The sequence below is a fragment of the Ambystoma mexicanum genome, chromosome 2q, assembly GCF_040938575.1.
Source record: "Ambystoma mexicanum isolate Mex_15411 chromosome 2q, UKY_AmexF1_1, whole genome shotgun sequence".
In the NCBI taxonomy this organism is placed as follows: Eukaryota; Metazoa; Chordata; class Amphibia; order Caudata; family Ambystomatidae; genus Ambystoma; species Ambystoma mexicanum.
Window position 1 is genome coordinate 612,521,887 of NC_090924.1, and position 17,958 is coordinate 612,539,844.

The following is a 17,958-nucleotide window of genomic DNA, read 5'->3' on the forward strand; positions in this document are numbered from 1 at the left end:
GGTCAACTTCCTTAGCCTTCAGCTGCAGCCAGACTTCCATTACTTGTGAAAGGATTCACAACTCCATCTTAGAACCCATCTGGAAACAGGGTTTTTTCTGCCTTCGTGCTTTTTCCCTGAACTAGGACTGGCCCCCTGGGTGTCCCTGCGGACATGGTTCCATCTCTGCCACGGTGGCCTCTGGAGGGCCCCAACCCTATTTACACGAAAAGAAAGCCAAGACACCAAAGGACAAGACTCCTATAAGGAGGAAGGACCGTAAGAAGACAGAGTGGAATCCAAAGGAATCCGCCACAGAAGATTCAGGTGAGGAGAAAGGGGATAAGGCCTCCAGTCTTGACAGCATGCCTGCGAAATCCACCCCTGGAACCACTTGCATGTTTTCAGTCACAGTACCCACCTAACAGAGGTTGTAATATGACAAGATATTAAAAGACATTATTCCCTTCTCTCCACCCCATCTTTGTTTCTCTTGTCAGTGCACAGCATGGAGTCACAGTCTTATATCTGTAGATTGCATAACAATTCTACATGCATCACAGCAGTATTTTTGGACCATAACAATGATAATGATAAAGAACAAATTGGAAAATTACATAGGATTCGCTATTTTCTTCTTTAAAGTCATCCCACTCTTTAATTTCAATATTATTTACCGCACAGCAATTGACTGCAACTTCAAGTGCAAAACATTTTCAGTTACTTCTTTATGGCTGCGTGACTGCTGACTTAACTGTAAATATACAACTTGCCAAGAAATTGAATGCACGTTAATATAAATCTAAAATCACCTTATCTTTCCCATTTAAAAGCTGAGTATAGACCGGTCACCGGCTGGTCATCTCGAACAGTGAGTGAGGATAATTTCTACATGAACCTTTGTAACCTTCTGCCCTCCAGGAAAAGATGTCATAACTTACAAAGCAATACGTAGGTATAGTTTCATATCAAAGCAACTATCCTGTGTGTTACCTAACTGTCATAACATATAAACAAGCTCACCAGCATCATTGAAAGGGGATTTGGATTGTATTGTATCAGCAGAAATGTTACTGCCAATATGATGTCAGGAAAAGAAATAAGCAGAATCCATTTTCTTAGAGTACTCTAGCCAGTTACTGTTGCTGCATCATGCTTCTTGGAAGGACCTGGATTTTAAACATATCGCTGTGACGAGAAACTCTATCCGTTGGTGAAATTGTTGCTCAGACATGGACCACAAATCATGAGGAAACTAACTTCACAGTCTACATCTAATAAAAGTAGTAAACATTCAGCCAGTTCCGTACTGCAACTAGGTCTGTCGTGTTGATTAGGGCTGTGGTGATCCTCACTAGAAACAGACAAATGCAGATCTCCAGCATCTTTGATGGTAACTGAACTAGAGTTTGGTCTAGTTAAGAAATCAGTGAGCTTCCTCTGTCACTTCATGTCTGAAACCTAATCACTAACTGGGCAACACAAATATATAATTAATGACCTAATTAGGATTTATATTACTAAAATAGCAATGCACAGGTCGTAACTCATATAAGAAAGTCAGTATAAAAGCACATTTAATTCCAGTGCAAACATAGAAATATTAAATTGCACATGAAAATATACAACAAATAAAACTAGTGTGAAACATTCTCTTAAGTGGTGCCAGGCCATATATTTGCAGTGCCTCCATATTTCCCACAATATATTCTACCAATAAAGCGCAAGCGTATCGAGAGAGCTAATGTAGAGGATTTCAAATCTCTTCATTTTTATAATCCCAACCAAAATGTTCTTTGATGATATGCAAAGTACCAGTTAGCTTACATTGGTCCAATTTGTTGTCCTCTTCTTTCTCACAGGCCCCCTCATGAGTAATTTCAGGGCTGGCCTAAGATGCATTGAGGATCCTGGTGGACACTGTAAGGAACTCATGGTGGCAACAGTAAACAAAGACACAAGTGATCACAGTTCAAGGGTGTTTATTAAACTGTATAAATGGGTTGGAAAAATGCCTAATCTAAACCTAAATCTAAGATGGGAGGAAGCTACAACCTTCAAATAATAACAAGGCAGTCCTACTGGCATCTTGCAAAATAAAAGGGGCCTATACTAAAAAAAAACTTGCCAATCATAACGGCTAATTTCAAAAAGAGAGTGTGGGATAATGTTCACAATAAAAGAAAGAAGTGTTCAAAAATGATAAAACAGGATATTATAGCTGGGGGTGTTCCTTCCCCACGTTTTTAGCATGGGACAAGGCAGGATCTCTGAGCACAGCACATTCCTGGGCCTCGCCAACACAATGTTGCAGTTTCTTTCAACAATGTCAGGACCTTCTGGGGCCAAGTCTCTTTCCAGCAAAGTCTATTGCCTTAGAAGGTCTGCTGAACCATAAACAATAAACAAAACAAATGTTCCTTTGGTAATCTTTAACGTTGGCCGATTGCTCTTTGCCCCTTGGCTCCCCCCCAGTCGTGCTCCAATCCTAATTGCAATGTTTACCTTCTTCAATCAGGTTCACTACGGCCTTTTATTCAGAAACATATCATTCCACAGTCTCAATGTCTTTTTGGCCAACTATCCATTGTGGACATCCCTCAGCCGGGTTCACACTTGTCGTCACAATGTTCACGGGTATATAACTATTTTACACTCAACTCGCAGGTATCCCTCTGTCGGGTTCACATTTGCCAGTTTCCCAGTTCTATCAGTTTTCTCCAATGTGTCAAAGACTTTCAAGTGTACGAGGGGTTTTGTTTGACCTTCGTAGGACCACTTTGACACTTCACACTAGCCTCTCCAAAGGCCTTTCGTAGTATCGACACAACCCAAAAAGGCTTCAGTCAGAGTCCTTTGAATGAGCGTCCTCGCAACTCATGAGCACTCTGCTTCTAGAACTCTTACTAGGGTTCATTTAAAGTTCAATTACACAAGTTCTTTGTTCAACAAGGTTTCCGCCTGCAACCTTGGGCCCAGCACAGTTCGGTTTTACTATCTGTCTTAACTGACTAACGGGCTGTGCTGAACTGTTGGAGTGTATTGTCTCGGGAGTCAAGGATGGCACCACAGCACCAAGCGCTTCTCCCTGCTTTGATTATCAGCGTGGGAGGGCCCTGTGTGCTGCTGACACCTGTCACACCACACACCAGCTGGACTTCCCGGTATTATGGCCAGTCCATATATGTTTAAGATTGGTTTGTTTCCTGCTAAAATGCTCTACTGCCCCAATGTACCTGAGTTTAGCACAATTCTTTCGATGGTCAGTCAACAGGCCCTTCTTGAGTGGACTCCCTTTAAAGCAGGAGCCACGGGTCGTTGAGATTCCTATGAAGAAATGTGAACACTGTTGTCAAGGGAGCAGCTTCGATCTCCGATCTTCGCTGTGATTGTTGACGAATGGTCGTGGATTTCCTGAGAAAATGAGGCATGCGGTGCACCTTGATGACAAGAGGTTGTTGCCGCAAAGCAGATTGATGAAGAACGTAGGTCTAGCAAGGGTGTCGGGACGTCCGCGTTGGCGTCGATGATCAGGACTGGACCACTGCTGGCGTTCGGATCATCGTCAGCGTTTTTGTGGACTTCGGGTGGCGGGAAACTCACCGGCAGATTCTCCTCGGTCGTCGACAACCTTGACTTTCTCCGGCAGGACAAAGCAGTCGACAGTTATGACAAGGGAGTCCTTTGTTTCAAATGTCTTAGGCAAAGGTGGAGCGTTGTGGCTCCAGTCGTCGAGCAGCACAGCGTGAAGCTGTCCCCGTTTCTGGGCAACACGACTCGACGGGTTTCCAGCGGTCACGGTAGTCCTCTGGATCCTGCTCGACAACGATGGACTTCGATGTCTGGGTGCTACACTTCAGGTTCTTGGCAGACCCTTTCTCCGGTCGGCAGCCTTTCGAGGACTGACTTCCAGGGTGCTTTGAAGAAGATTAGCTGGTGTACGCTGTTCCCTCGTAGTTCGGGAAGAGGTCTCCTAGCAAGGCCCTATCTTGGATCAGTTCTTGGAGACACAACAGCTTTCAGATTGGGGAAGGACAGCCACAGCAATTCTTTTCTTCCAGCTGGGCTTCAAGGTTAAGCATCAAGTTTCGACTTCAGCTTCTAGTCAGTGAGATATCCCAGATATACTGTTCTGTCTCTCATTCACACTGCTGAGCCAGGTTCAGGCAGTCAATCATTCAGAAGGGCATGCAGCAGGCAGGTAGCCAATCAGGCTCACAGTGCATTCAGGCCATTGTTCTCCATCCAGACACTCACAACAAGGAATGCGGTTTTAGGCAAGCACCCAGCCTTTCAGCACACAACACTGCATTCATACCAGTTTCAGGCAGGGCTGTTTCATTCTTGTGTCACACTCCTGAAACCAAACACACATAACATGAAATGTATATTGGTCAAACACTCCATTCACCCAGGTCATACCGCGAGGGTGTACCCACAACATACAGTAATTGGGAAGGCTCCAGCCAGTCTGGCCTGGACTTCCCCACAATACCATATATGGAACTTCCACCCAACAGCCAGTCAGGGGAAGGGACAGAGTCAGGGATTCCCAGGACTTTGGGAAAACAAGGTAGTAGGCAATAGAAAGCAAGAGGACAAAGAGGCCATCTTGTCTCCTATCAGGAATCGACTGATTCCAATGGCAGGGCCTGGGTATCCCAAAATGGTGTCATCCGCCGCCGCCAAGACTGGCAGATACTTCTGCGTTGCCTCTTGCAGTATGGGTTTAGAGGGTGGTAGTCCTTCCTCATCTTTTTGTGGCACGGGTTGCTGTTCTAGCTTCTCAGCGCAGAGCCCGCCGGGAGTACTTATTCTTCCTCCTCCCGGCAGACACTGCGTTGCAACCCCACTGGATTGTTTCTCAGCTTCCGGGTTTACGCTTGCTCCTGACACTCTGCTCGGATTGTCAGTGCTTCCTATTCTCCTTCTGTCTTCGCTTCCCAACGAAGCTTCCTAAACTCGCAGCTTTGCTGCTTCTTACCTGTTCCATGATTTTCTCCTGGCTCGCGTCTCCTTCCTTTAAGGCACGAGTCTGGTCTTCTCTCCGCCTTCGTTCCTTTCCTCCTCTCCTCCTGGTTTCCTCCTTCCGCCGGTGCCCCGGTTTCTTCCTCTTTTACTCCACCTACCTGGGGTCCGTGTTTCTTGTGTTCTGTCCTGTGTTCTGGACTTCAGCCACACCTACCTGCTCAACTTTTGCTGCTGATCCCCATCGCCATTCTGGTCAGTGACTCTCTCCGCTGCAGTATTCTTCCTCGGCTGCTACGCCACATGAGAGGTTCTTCCAAGGAGTCGGAGAGAGAGCATCGTTGGGCCACAAAAGGAGGGTTTTTTTGCCGCTGGGCTTTTTCCCTTGAATTTCAGCTTGCTTCCGGAAAAGGAGCCACATGCTTGCTGTTTCATCAGCATTCACTGTGGCTTCCTTCCATGACAGGCTTTTACCATCTAAAAAGGAGGATTACCTCGCCAGACGAAACCTGTCATCTATAAGCTTCAAGTCCAGCAGTTCAGGTGAGGAGAGTGTGGAAACAAGGGGTGAAGAGGGAGTTAAAAGGTCACATAAAGGGCAGATTGCAACGCCTAAACATTACAAGATGTCTGCCGAAGAACAGGTTCAAGAACTTTGGAAAGCCTTTCAAGCTATGTCCTTAGAGCTACAGGGTGTGAAGGCAGAGAATGCCCTTCTCAAACAAGTGGTGTCAGTTAGAGAACATCCTCCGATGGAATTACCACCCATGGCACTCTCCTCAGGAAAGTTTGACGGCCCTCCCAAACAGGTGAAAGAGTTTCTGGAGGCTTGTACAGTGTATTTCACTTTTAGACTTTTATGCCCCGCACTTTCGCTACTGACCAAGCCAAGGTTGTATTCTTAATATCAAATATGACCGGAAACGCATTGGCTTGGGCAACTCCATTGGTAACAAGTGCTAATGCGATACTTCAGGATTTTTCTGGCTTCCAGAATCTGCTTAAACAGACCTTCGAAAGACCTGAGCTATCTTTTACAGCTTGTGAGGACTTGTTGGATGTAAGACAAGGTTCTTTAGACGTCCTATCCTACATTTCTTCCTTTAAGACCTTGGCAGCAGGAGCAGGTTGGCCAGAAACCTGCTCAATACGCAATTTTTCGGAGGGGCTTAAAGGAGGAGATAAAAGACGAGCTGGCCAGATCTCCTCGTTCACCAACTTTCTCTGATCTACTCTCTGCCGCTCTTCACATAGAGTTTAGACTTCAGGAAAGAAGATTAGAGCGTCGCAAACAACGAACTTCAGGATCCTCGCCGGACCCCTTCCCACATCCTTCCTCTTCTCACTCTCCAATCAAGACTCCAGATGAGCCTATGCAGATTGCGGCTACAAGAGAACCCCTGTCATCTGCTGAAAGACGAAGACAGAGAGAAAAAGGATTGTGTGCATACTGTGGTTCGGATCAACATCTTCTGAAGGACTGCTTAGAGGTACCCAGCAAGAGATCGGGAAACGACTACCCTCAGCGCCAGTAGGGACACGCTTCCGAGGGTCATCAAGTGCTTTTTCACGTCCCTATGTTTCTCTCTCAGTCTCTGCTCCGGATTCTAAAGAGGATTCTAGACTCATGGGTCTGTCCGTGGTCCTCAAACTGAACGGTAAGCAAGTCGAGTCCTTAGCTTTGTTGGACTGCGGAGCAGCGGGCAACTTCGTACATACTCTGTGGGCAGACAGAGTGGGTCTGTGCAGGATCGCCGGCCAAGAGGGCCAGAAGGTCGAAGGTGTGGCAGCTCTCCTTTGTCTTCCGGTCTTATAACACATACTACAGAGGAGCTAATCAGAGCCATCAATCATCACACCGAAGTGCTGAAGTTTGACATCATAAGAGCAGCCCAGTTTCCCATTATTCTGGGGATCCCTTGGCTCCGGAGACACAATCCCCGTATTGATTGGATTAACAACCAGTTCAGCTTCTGTTCCACCTACTGTACCACAAATTGTCTTCCCTTGGATGATCGGTGCGATCTTCAGTCGGTAACGATCATTCCGGATGCCCACCTTTGTATTTATGAACTACCCCAGTACTGCTCCTCCTTTGAAGAAGTGTTTCAAGAGAATCATCATGCCAAACTGCCCCCGCACCGACCAGAGGACTGTACCATCGATCTAGAGACTAACGCTCTAGTGCCGTTTGGTAGGATGTTCTCCCTTACACAGTCAGAAAAGCAGGTGCTACGATGTTATCTGGATACCAACTTGGAGAACGGCCTCACCCAGACCTCTAAATCCCCCGCAGGGGCTTCTTTGTTCTTCATTAAGAAAAGAGGTACCAATGAACTTAGGCCTTGTATAGATTATAGGGGCCTCAATAAGGTCACTATTAGGGATCGTTACCCGATGCCACTTATCACGGACATCATTGAGGCAGTACAGGGGGCCAAGGTGTTTACTAAACTCGACCTTAGGAATGCATACCACCTGCTCCACATAGCCAAGGGCGAGGAGTGGAAGACCGCCTTTCGCACTCCATTCAGTTTATATGAATACAAGGTAATGCCATTTGGACTGGTGAACGCGCCGCAGTATTCCAACGGTTTATGGATCGGATGTTTTCTGACATGCTCACAGTTTCTGTGATAATCTACCTTGACGATATCCTAATCTTTTCCTCCAACATGGAAGAACATATTCCTCATGTCACTCAAGTTTTGGATCGTCTTTAAAGGAATCAATTATTGGTCAAGGCCGAGAAGTGCATTTTTGCTGTTCCTTCTGTACAATATCTAGGGTACATTTTATCGGAGGATGAGATTGCCATGGATCGAGACAAGGTTCAAGCCATTCTTGAATGGCCTGCCCCTACTTCAGTCCGAGAGGTACAAAGATTTCTAGGACTATCTAATTTCTACAGACGATTCATACCAAACTTTTCTGAGGTGGTGTACCCCATCACTTGTCTTCTCAAGAAGAATGCCCTCCGTTTTCAATGGTCAGCCGAAGCTGAAAAAAGTTTTTCCCTTCTCAAGGAACTCTTCTGTTCAGCCCCGATACTAGGGCATCCGGATCAGACGCTACCTTTTATCTTGGAGACAGATGCCTCTGCCGTTGCTATTGGGGCAGTTTTACTACAGACAGTGAGGGGAGTAGAACATCCAGTAGCATATTTGTCTAAAACCCTCTCTCCCAGCCAACTTAACTACTCAGTTCTTGAAAAAGAATTATTGGTGATGAAGCTAGCGTGTGAAGAGTGGCATCACCTTCTTATGGGGGCTCGACATCGGTTTACCATTCGGACAGATCACAACAACCTGAAGGTACTGCAAGACATGGAATGTTCAAATTCTAGACAGGCCCGGTGGGTTTACCTATTTTCACAATATGATTTCCAAATCACCTACATTCCCGGAACATTGAATTGCTTGGCAAACGCATTGTCCGCAAGGATTTGAGTAGAGAGAAGACATCGGATCGTATTGAGCCACTGTTCCAGAGAAACCAGATCATGGTCTTAGTTAGCTCTTTTCTTCAAGAGGTGAAGGCAGCGGTCATTCCGGACATATCTCGATTGCCATTTCACCCCAACTCTCTCTATCAAGAGAAAGATGGCTGGGTATTCTACAAAAATCGGCTATACATCCCAACAGGTCCCTTACGACAGAAGATAATGGGCCTCATTCCGAGTATGGCGGTAAGGGATAGCGGCCACCGGTAACGAGACCGGTGGCGGTGATCCCTTACCGCCATACTCCGAGTTCCCTTTGCGCCCTCGCCCTTAACGCCTGCTTTGAGCAGGTGTTAAAGTCGAGGGCGCAAAGGGGCCTCCAAGCCAATAACGGTGACCGTAATGAACGGTCACCGTTATTTGCATCTTCCCCATTCCCATTGAGCTGCCGGTCCGGGTACGGCGTCAACCAAGGCGTTAATAGCGCCATTGGTTAGCGCCGTACTCGGAATGAGGCCCAATGAGTTGGTGCCACCATCAACGCACTGCAGGCCACAGAGGCCCGGGAAGTACCATGGATCTGATCTCTAGAACGTTCCTCTGGCCCAATTTGAGAAGAGAGACATTGGAATACATACGAGCATGTCTTATCCGCGCCAGAGCCAAAAATCACATGGGCAGACCCCTGGGACTACTTACTCAAGCGGAACTACCCACTCGACCCTGGGGGCTCATATCTACGGATTTCATAGTGGATCTTCCTGTGTCCGACTCATGTACGTGTATTATGGTCACGGTGGATGCATTTTCAAAAATGGCACATTTCTCTCCTCTCCCGGGTCTCCCTACTGCCGCTAAAATGGCTGATGTCTTTGCTAGAGACATCTTCAGATTACATGGAATTCCAGATAAGATCATCTCGGATCGAGGGAGCCAGTATGTCTCCAAATTCTGGAAAGCTCTTTGTATACGGCTAGGTATTGAAAGGGCTCTCTCCTCGGGATTTCATCCTCAAACTAACGGCCAGACCGAACGCCTGAACGCTACTCTGGAGCAGTATTTAAGATGTTATATCAATCGACACCAAGACAATTGGGTTTGCCTGCTTCCTACAGTGGAGTTTACCTACAACAACACCATGCACTCTGCTATTGGCCATTCCCCTTTCTACTGCACCTATGGAGTTCACCCAAAGGCTTTCATGCTTAGTGTTCCCAGTCTCACCAACTCCCCAGCAGCTGAGGAGGTTCTACAGAACATTACAGTCGCTCATGCCACCGCGTTGCAAAGTCTGGAGGCCGGCAGATGACACAACAAGGGTCAGGCCGAAAAACGTCACATGGAGTGCCCAGAGTGGAAGGCAGGCAATAAGGTGTGGTTGTCCACCAGGTTCTTACCCAGATGGGTACATCCTTCTAAACTATCACCTCGTTTCTTGGGTCCTTTCCTCATCCTCTCCCAGATCCATCCTGTCACTTATAGGATTCAGCTCCCTCCTACCCTCAGTCGCATCCATCTGGTTTTTCATTCTTCCCTTCTGAAACCATTCATTCCTGACCCATACCGTAGAACAGTTCCCCGTCAGGTTCTCTTCCCTAAGAGGGACAAGGATGAATATGAGGTGTCCTCTATATGGGACTCTAGGTATTATAGAGGCCGTTTGGAATACTTCCTGTCCTGGAAGGGCTATCCTGAGTCGGAGGACTCTTGTGAACCCGCTTCGCAGGTACACGCCCCTCGGTTGCTTTCCACATTCCATCGCTTACATCCAGGTAAGCCGGGAGTTCTACGCACTGTGGGGGGCATACTATCATCCGCCGCCTCTGAGACTGGTGGATACTTCTGCGTTGCCTCTTGCGGTATGGGTTTAAAGGGTGGTAGTCCTTCCTCTATTTTTGTGGCTCGGGTTACCGTTCTAGCTTCTCAGTGCGGAGCACGCCGGGAGTACTTATTCCTCCTCCTCCCAGCGGACGCTGCGTTGCAACCCCACTGGATTGTTTCTCAGTTTACGGGTTTACGCTTGCTCCTGACACTCCGCTCGGATCGTCAGTGCTTCCTATTCTCCTTCTGTCTTCGCCTTGCGAGCAAAGCTTCCTAAGCTTGCAGCTTTGCTGCTTCTTACCTGTTCCCTGATTTTCTCCTGGCTCGCGTCTCCTTCCTTCGAGGCACGAGTCCGGTCTTCTCTCCGCCTTCGTTCCTTTCCTCCTCTCCTCCTGGTTTCTTCCTTCCGCCAGTGCCCCGGTTTCTTCCTCTTTTACTCCACCTACCTCGGGTCCGTGTTTCTTGTGTTCCTTCCGGTGTTCTGGACTTCAGCCACACCTACCTGCTCAACTTTTGCTGCTGATCCCGAACGCCATTCTGGTCAGTGACTCTCTCCGCTGCAGTATTCTTCCTCGCCTGCTACGCCACATGAAAGGTTCTTCCAAGGAGTCGGAGAGAGTGCATGGTTGTGCCACAAAAGGGTTTTTTCTGCCGCTGGGCTTTTTCCCTTGAATTTCGGCTTGCTTCCGGAAAAGGAGTCACAGGCTTGCTGTCTCATCAGCATTCACTGTGGCTTCCTTCAGTGACAGGCATTTACCATCTAAAAAGGAGAAGGATTACCTCGCCAGGCGAAACCTGTCATCTGAAAGCTTCGGGTCCAGCAGTTCAGGTGAGGAGAGTGTGGAAACAAGGGGTGAAGAGGGAGTTAAAGGGTCACAGAATGGACAAATGGAGGATACTCAGAGCACCTGTCAAATTCGGCATGGAGCTGCCACCAGCCAATACCCTGCTCTGCGGGCCACACACAGGTGTCCAAATCCTACACTAGGGGTACAGGGTTTTACCCATGGGTGCCATAAGGGTATCCCAAGGGTCTGTTCACCACAACCAAAAAGAGGAAGAGCTGCACTGTCAGGAGTCCCACATGCACTCTTGTGCAGAAAACACAGAACACACATGATAAGGGAGTGCAGTACAAGGACATGGAGGCCCTGTCCCTCCAATGCATTTCCAGCATCACACTCCGCCTTTTATCCCAGTGGGGCAGGGAAAGGGCTGTCAGGTGTGCATAGTTATTTTTAATTGCCTAACTCTGCCTGACCCTTGTGTTGGGACATGTCAGGTAAACGCCATGGTGTTGGTTCGTTATCTGTCTCGGTGTAGGAAAGTATTCGTATTGGAAAAGGGGGGGTAGAACTTGTGAGTATCCTATGCAGTAGGATTGGGAAAAGGTGTTATGAGAAAGGGGGTCTCTGTCACATCCGTCAGTGTCCCACTTCCACTCCCTGAGGACCCCTCATCCAGGTGATCCTCCTGCACTGGTCCATCCCCAGGAACAGGATCCAATAGCAATGGCCGTGTCCTGGCCACCTGGATGACAGATCCCCGGGGACTAGCAAGTGAGACACCGTCAGGTTTCTCACAGCACACTTTCCCCAGTCTTCTTCCCGGGCCACCCCCCCATTGTAAAGCCACCAACAGCGAACATGTTGTCTTTTTCGAACTACCCCTTCCCTTTCATCCCCCAAACAACAGAGCCAGCACTCCGCCCATCGGCTCTGCACCTGCAAATACACCCAGCGAGTGAGGTGCAGGGTTAAGTTTCAACTGGACAGTTTTAAGCTGCTTCGAAGACAAGTACTTAAGTGTCCTTGCCTTGTCTTCCCCAACTGATGCTAGGGTTCCTTGCAGGTATCACTTTACTTGGTTATCTCTGCAGGATTCAAACAATAGCTACTTGCAGTATCGGCCTACAGCGGTTGTCATTTCAGGGGACGCAGCACCTCCTTGCAGGATTGGCCTGAGTTAATTTTCATCTCAAGGTGATGTGTAGTGCCTTTTTACTACAACAGATTAACATGGCTCATCCTCCAGATGGATTGGTACCATTTAACTTTAACTGGCGAACAGTGGAGTTGTTGCCACTTCCTAGTAAAATAGAACATTCAATCAGTGGGAATGAAGATGATTGTCTCCTCCTGAAAGTGTAGTGTCGGCATATGCATGAAAACTGCTAGGTGGGTGTAGTCTTAAGATTCATAACCTCAGGGGTCGACCTCATACTTACCACCCCAATTCAAACCCCAAACATGGGTCCTTCTTTTCCTCCACACCATCCCATGCTGCTGTGTTTTATAAAAGGACTATCAAGACGGACAAAAATAAAATGATGAAAAATGCATTTAAATGACTACCATCAGTTTGTCACTGTCCCCCACAGTATGCACCTTTAAGTAGCCTCCCTATTCCAATCACCACGCACAATTCACAATTCCAGTTGGCTTCTCTTAAGGAACCTGGCCAGGATTATAGAAACACACACACCCGCACATTACTTATGCAGACACTCTGCATCATACCATGCTTAATTGCAGAAGATGATCACTGCTGAACAGAGCTTTGTGGAGACTCTGCAATGGAGTTATATCCCAAGAAATCTATACAAATAAACAAAGGAAGCCCAACACTTAAAAGATAGCCTAGCATGACTGAGACCCTGAAGTGGTAGCAGCAGAGATTTGGTTCGAATCCCCAGTAGGGGAGAACTAAAAGAAGGGAAAAAAGCACCCTTTTCCCTGTCATCTTGGAAAGCTTTGGTGTCGTGTTGAGGTTGCGGCCCACTTTGACCTCTGCACCACCTTCTTCCAGTGAACACCTTGTGTACTCCAGCGAACCCACCCACACCATTTCAAACCACTCTTGCAAGCACAAATCTACACAGCTGTCCCCTCACCCACAGCTGATCCTTCTTATCCAGCTAACTATCGCCCAATTTCCATTACTCCCTTTCTTGGCAAACTCCTGGAAAAGTTGGCCATCTCTCAGCTTACCCTTCATTCCAATTCTGTTGGCTGTCTCCATGACCATCAGTCTGGCTTCAGAGCTGCCAGAAGCACGGAAGCTGCTCTCCTAAACATCCGTGAAGATCTGCTCACCAACCTTGACTCTAACATTCCCTCTGTCCTCATCCTCCTCGATATCTCTTCTGCCTTCGACACAGTCAACCATACCATCCTGCTCAACCGTCTCCGTGAAAATCTGGGTATCACTGATCAGACTCGGGCCTGGCTGACCTCTTTCCTCTAAGATTGTTACGGCTATCCATTGGGGTCTCGCTACTTCACTTTCCCGTGTGCCAATGCCCGCGGTTTTGCCCAGAATCGGGACTCGTAACATGGAGAAGCCCGAAACTGTAAGCAGCACACTAGTGTTTCTCGCTCCTCAGACCGAGCGATTAGCCCTGCCCCCGACTTCCGGAATTATATATCTAGCTACTGGAACTTTGGTACTACGCGTTGCTTCTCTATTCAGAGTCGCGCTGCGCACCGTAAGTTTGTTACTTTTTCTATTCTACAGTTGCTCACTTCACCTCCGTCATTTATTTCTCTTCCCATTTCTCGTTCTGAACATTAGAATTCTCAATCCTTTTCTATGCTCTGTGAATCAACAGGAAGCATCTCCTAGTTTCAACAACCGCTCCTGCTGCCGTTGGTTTGCAGCTTACGTCTGTTTAGCTAGACAGAGTTCGTTATTCTCACGGGGATTCCTCACGTCTAATCTTGTTGTTATTTACAATCTATATTAGGAACTAGACTTAGACATCCTTTTCAGCCTTCTATTCCTTCAAGTTCAAGACCTGTAATCTGCTCTTTGCTATTCATCCCTGGGGCAACTGTTTGTGGGTAAGATCCCAATCTCTTACTGCATTTCTCATTTCGCACAATTGGACATATCCTTACTCCTTATATGTTCTATTAGGCGCCTTGCCAACATTAACCATTATATTGAGATACAAAGACCTTGTAGGGAATAGGCTTGTCAGGCTAAGCTCCTTTCTATACCCTCTACAATTTCACTAGACTTGGGAAACTATATTCTTACTTACCTGAATTTCTACTCTGTTTGAATTAGAATCCTTCCTGACAAGAATCCGGACGACATTAAAACCAGCGTGAGCCTTCACCAGCTGCTTGCAGGAACCCACGCACCCCAGCAGCGCATCACAGGTTATTTTCCCCTTTTGGGGTTTTCCCTGGAGATTCCACTTCTACCTAGCCTTTTCGCTGGGTTTAAGAGGGGTTTTTAGGTAATTCTCTCCTTCATCGATTACGAGACTATTGACCATCACAGAGGTAGGTGTTATTTACAACTGCCGAGAGACATATTTGGTTTCAAGTGCTTTATTATTATAAAGTTATTACAGTAAGCAACGTCTAATTGACTTAGATATTTTCTTTCTTCGGCCTTTGTAAAGAACTACTTTTGTTATGGATCAACAGATTCAGCAATTTATAGCTGCTATGCAATCTCTGACTTCAGAGGTACAAAACCTGAAGCAAGAGAATGCTAATCTTCGACAGGCTCAACAACAGTCTCAGCAACAAACTGCCCAGTTGGCTTCTCAACAGGCAACAGCTAGCAGAGTTCCACATTGCTCAGAGGTTCCTCCTCGGCCTCTACCAGGGGGTCAATTCGATGGCAATCCCCATAAGATAAAAGAATTTTTGGATGCCTGTGCAGTGCAATTTGCTTTTAAGCCAGCTTTCTTTCATACTGATCGCGACAGAGTAGGGTATATGATTTCACAGATGGTGGGACCTGCTCTAGCCTGGGCAACTCCTTTGGTCACAACCAATAATGCGATATTAGACTCCCATTCTGCCTTCTGTAATAGCATTAGATCCATGTTAAGAAGGCAGGAAATTCGGATAGCGACCCAGGAACAATTACTTGACCTCAGACAAGGCAATCAAGACATCTTAACCTATATTACTAGATTCATACAGATTGCCAGCAAATCTACTTGGTCTGACGATGCACAAGTTACTCTATTCCGGAGAGGCTTGTCTGAGGATCTAAAAGATGAAGTATCTATGGTTCCATGTCCCACTTCATTGACAGAATTTATAGCACTAGTCATGCAGATTGACTATAGGATGAAAGAAAGAAGTAGTGAAAGGCGCAAAGGGAAACTCACTACTCGTACATTTGCTGCTTCTCCTGCCACACAAAGAGGAAGCTCTACTGAGGAACCTATGTAATTGGGATCAACTAACCGAGGGCCTTTATCCCCTGAGGAAAGAGCACGCGGAAGGACTCAGGGATTGTTCATGTATTGTAGCTCAAATACCCACACGGTCCAGGAGTGCCCCTTCACTCCCCCGAGATGGTCGGGAAATGGCAACGCCCGGTCGTAGGAGGAACCGCGTTCCGGGATTCAAAAGTATCTTTAGGTTCCTCTTTGAATATGCCTGTCTCACAAGGAAACCTTCATTCTCACACTTTAATGTTGGTTTTACACATCACTCTCACATTTGGTAACCAGAAGATGACCGAGATTCCGGCACTAGTGGACAGTGGTGCTGCCGGTAATTTTATTGATGAGACAACACGATCTACCTCTGTTCTCCAAGGGTGGAGTCATCCCAGTTGAGAGTGTAGACGGTAGCCCTCTGATTTCAGGACCAATTGTGAATCAAACCTGCCCTTTATTCCTGACAATAGCTACACATGAGGAAGTCATTACTATGGCTGTGATACAAGCTGCCCATTACCCTGTTATTTTAGGACTGCCTTGGCTTCGAAGGCATAATCCTTATATTAATTGGGAAGCAGGTTCACTTTTCTTGGGATCAGAGTTTTGTCTGAATAATTGTCTAGGTAAGACTGGCAAGATATGTTGTCCAAAACAAGATGAGAGCAGACAGGTTACATTAATCGGTTCTGTCATCGGACTTCCATCTGAGTATCAAGAATTTGCAGAGGTCTTTTCCTCCTCAGAGTACTCTTTGCTTCCCCCTCATCGCAGAGATGATTGTGTAATTGACTTAATCCCAAACCAGCCATTACCTTTTGGAAGGATGTACATCCTTTCCTCATCCGAGAAGGTTGCCCTTAGGGAATATCTAGATCTCAACCTACGAAACGGGCTTATTACTGAATCCACATCCCCGACTGCTGCTTCATTATTCTTCGTTCCCAAGGAGAATTCTTCTGAACTTCGACCATGTATAGATTTCAGGGGATTAAACAAAATCACCATCCCAGACAGGTACCCGATGCCTTTAATTCCAGATATCCTAGAGGCCGTCAAGGGAGCTCTCATCTATACAAAGCTGGATCTAAAGGTGCTTACCACCTTATCAGGATCAGAAAGGGAGACGAATGGAAGACGGCTTTCAGGACACTGTTTGGCCATTTTCAATATCAAGTTATGCCATTCGGATTGTCCAATGCCCTGGCCGTTTTCCAGCGATTTATGGACCATGTATTTTCTGATTTACTGCTACACACCGTCATCGTGTACCTGGATGACATTCTGATCTTCTCTAAAGACATCTCTGAGCATGAATCTCATGTCAGAGAGGTATTATACAGACTTCAGAGCAATCATTTATTCTGCAATCTGGAGAAATGCTTCTTTCATCAGCCTCATGTGACATACCTGGGATATATTCTTTCGGCACAAGACATTGCGATGTATCCAGATAAGGTCATGGCCATTCAGAACTGGACTAATCCTCGATCAATCAAGGAAATTCAATGTTTTGTAGGATTTTCAAACTTCTATCGCCGGTTTATCCCCAACTTCTCAGACCTTACTCAGCCTTTAACCAACCTTTTGAAAAAAGGAGTTCTTTATATCTGGAACGAGGAAACACAAAAGGCTTTCGATACCTTAAAGAAGAGATTCACGTCCGCACCCATACTAATGACTCCAGATCAGTCACGCCGTTTCATTCTCGAAACCGATGCCTCTCAGTACGCTTTGGGTGCAGTTCTTCTACAAGAGGATGATCAAGGATTGGAACGTCCCATTGCATATCTATCCAAGACTCTTTCATCGGCGGAATTGAATTATACAGTTCTCGAGAAGGAGCTATTGGCAATCAAGAGGGCCTTTGAGGAGTGGAGACACTTGCTACTGGGAGCACAGTTTCCAGTAGAGGTCCGTACTGACTATCAAAACTTAAGGATTCTCCAATATGCCCAAACATGTAACAGTCGACAGGCCAGATGGGCTCATTTTTTCTCCCCCTTCAGGATCATATTTTCGTTCATACCCGGAAGATGTAATTTACAAGCGGATGCTTTATCGCGTAAAGAGATCACTCATCAACTTCCAGTCAAACCAGAACTCCCAGCTGTATTCTGAGCATTGAGAAAAGCTACAAATCTACGGATTTTCTTAAACGTCTGGAACTAAGTTCAGTGCCCTCCGTTCTGAGGAGGCTAACCAGGAAGGAGTTGAGTCATTTGTCTAAAAAGGAAGGGTGTTATTTCCGTGGTAAACAGGCCTATGTACCCAGTAAATCCTTACAGAAGGAAGTTCTAAGTATGTGCCACGACTCTAAAGCTGCAGGACATAGAGGTAATGTTAACACCCGTGAATTGATCTCCCGATATTTTTGGTGGCCATTTATGCGGAATGACATTCTTTCATACGTTAAGTCTTGGCCAGTCTGTCTGCAAAATAAAAGCCCTAGACATTCTCCCTTCGGAGCTCTGGTCAGAATGCCTTTACCTACACAACCTTGGCAGATTATTTCAACAGACTTTATTGTGGACCTTCCTATTTCCGAAGGATG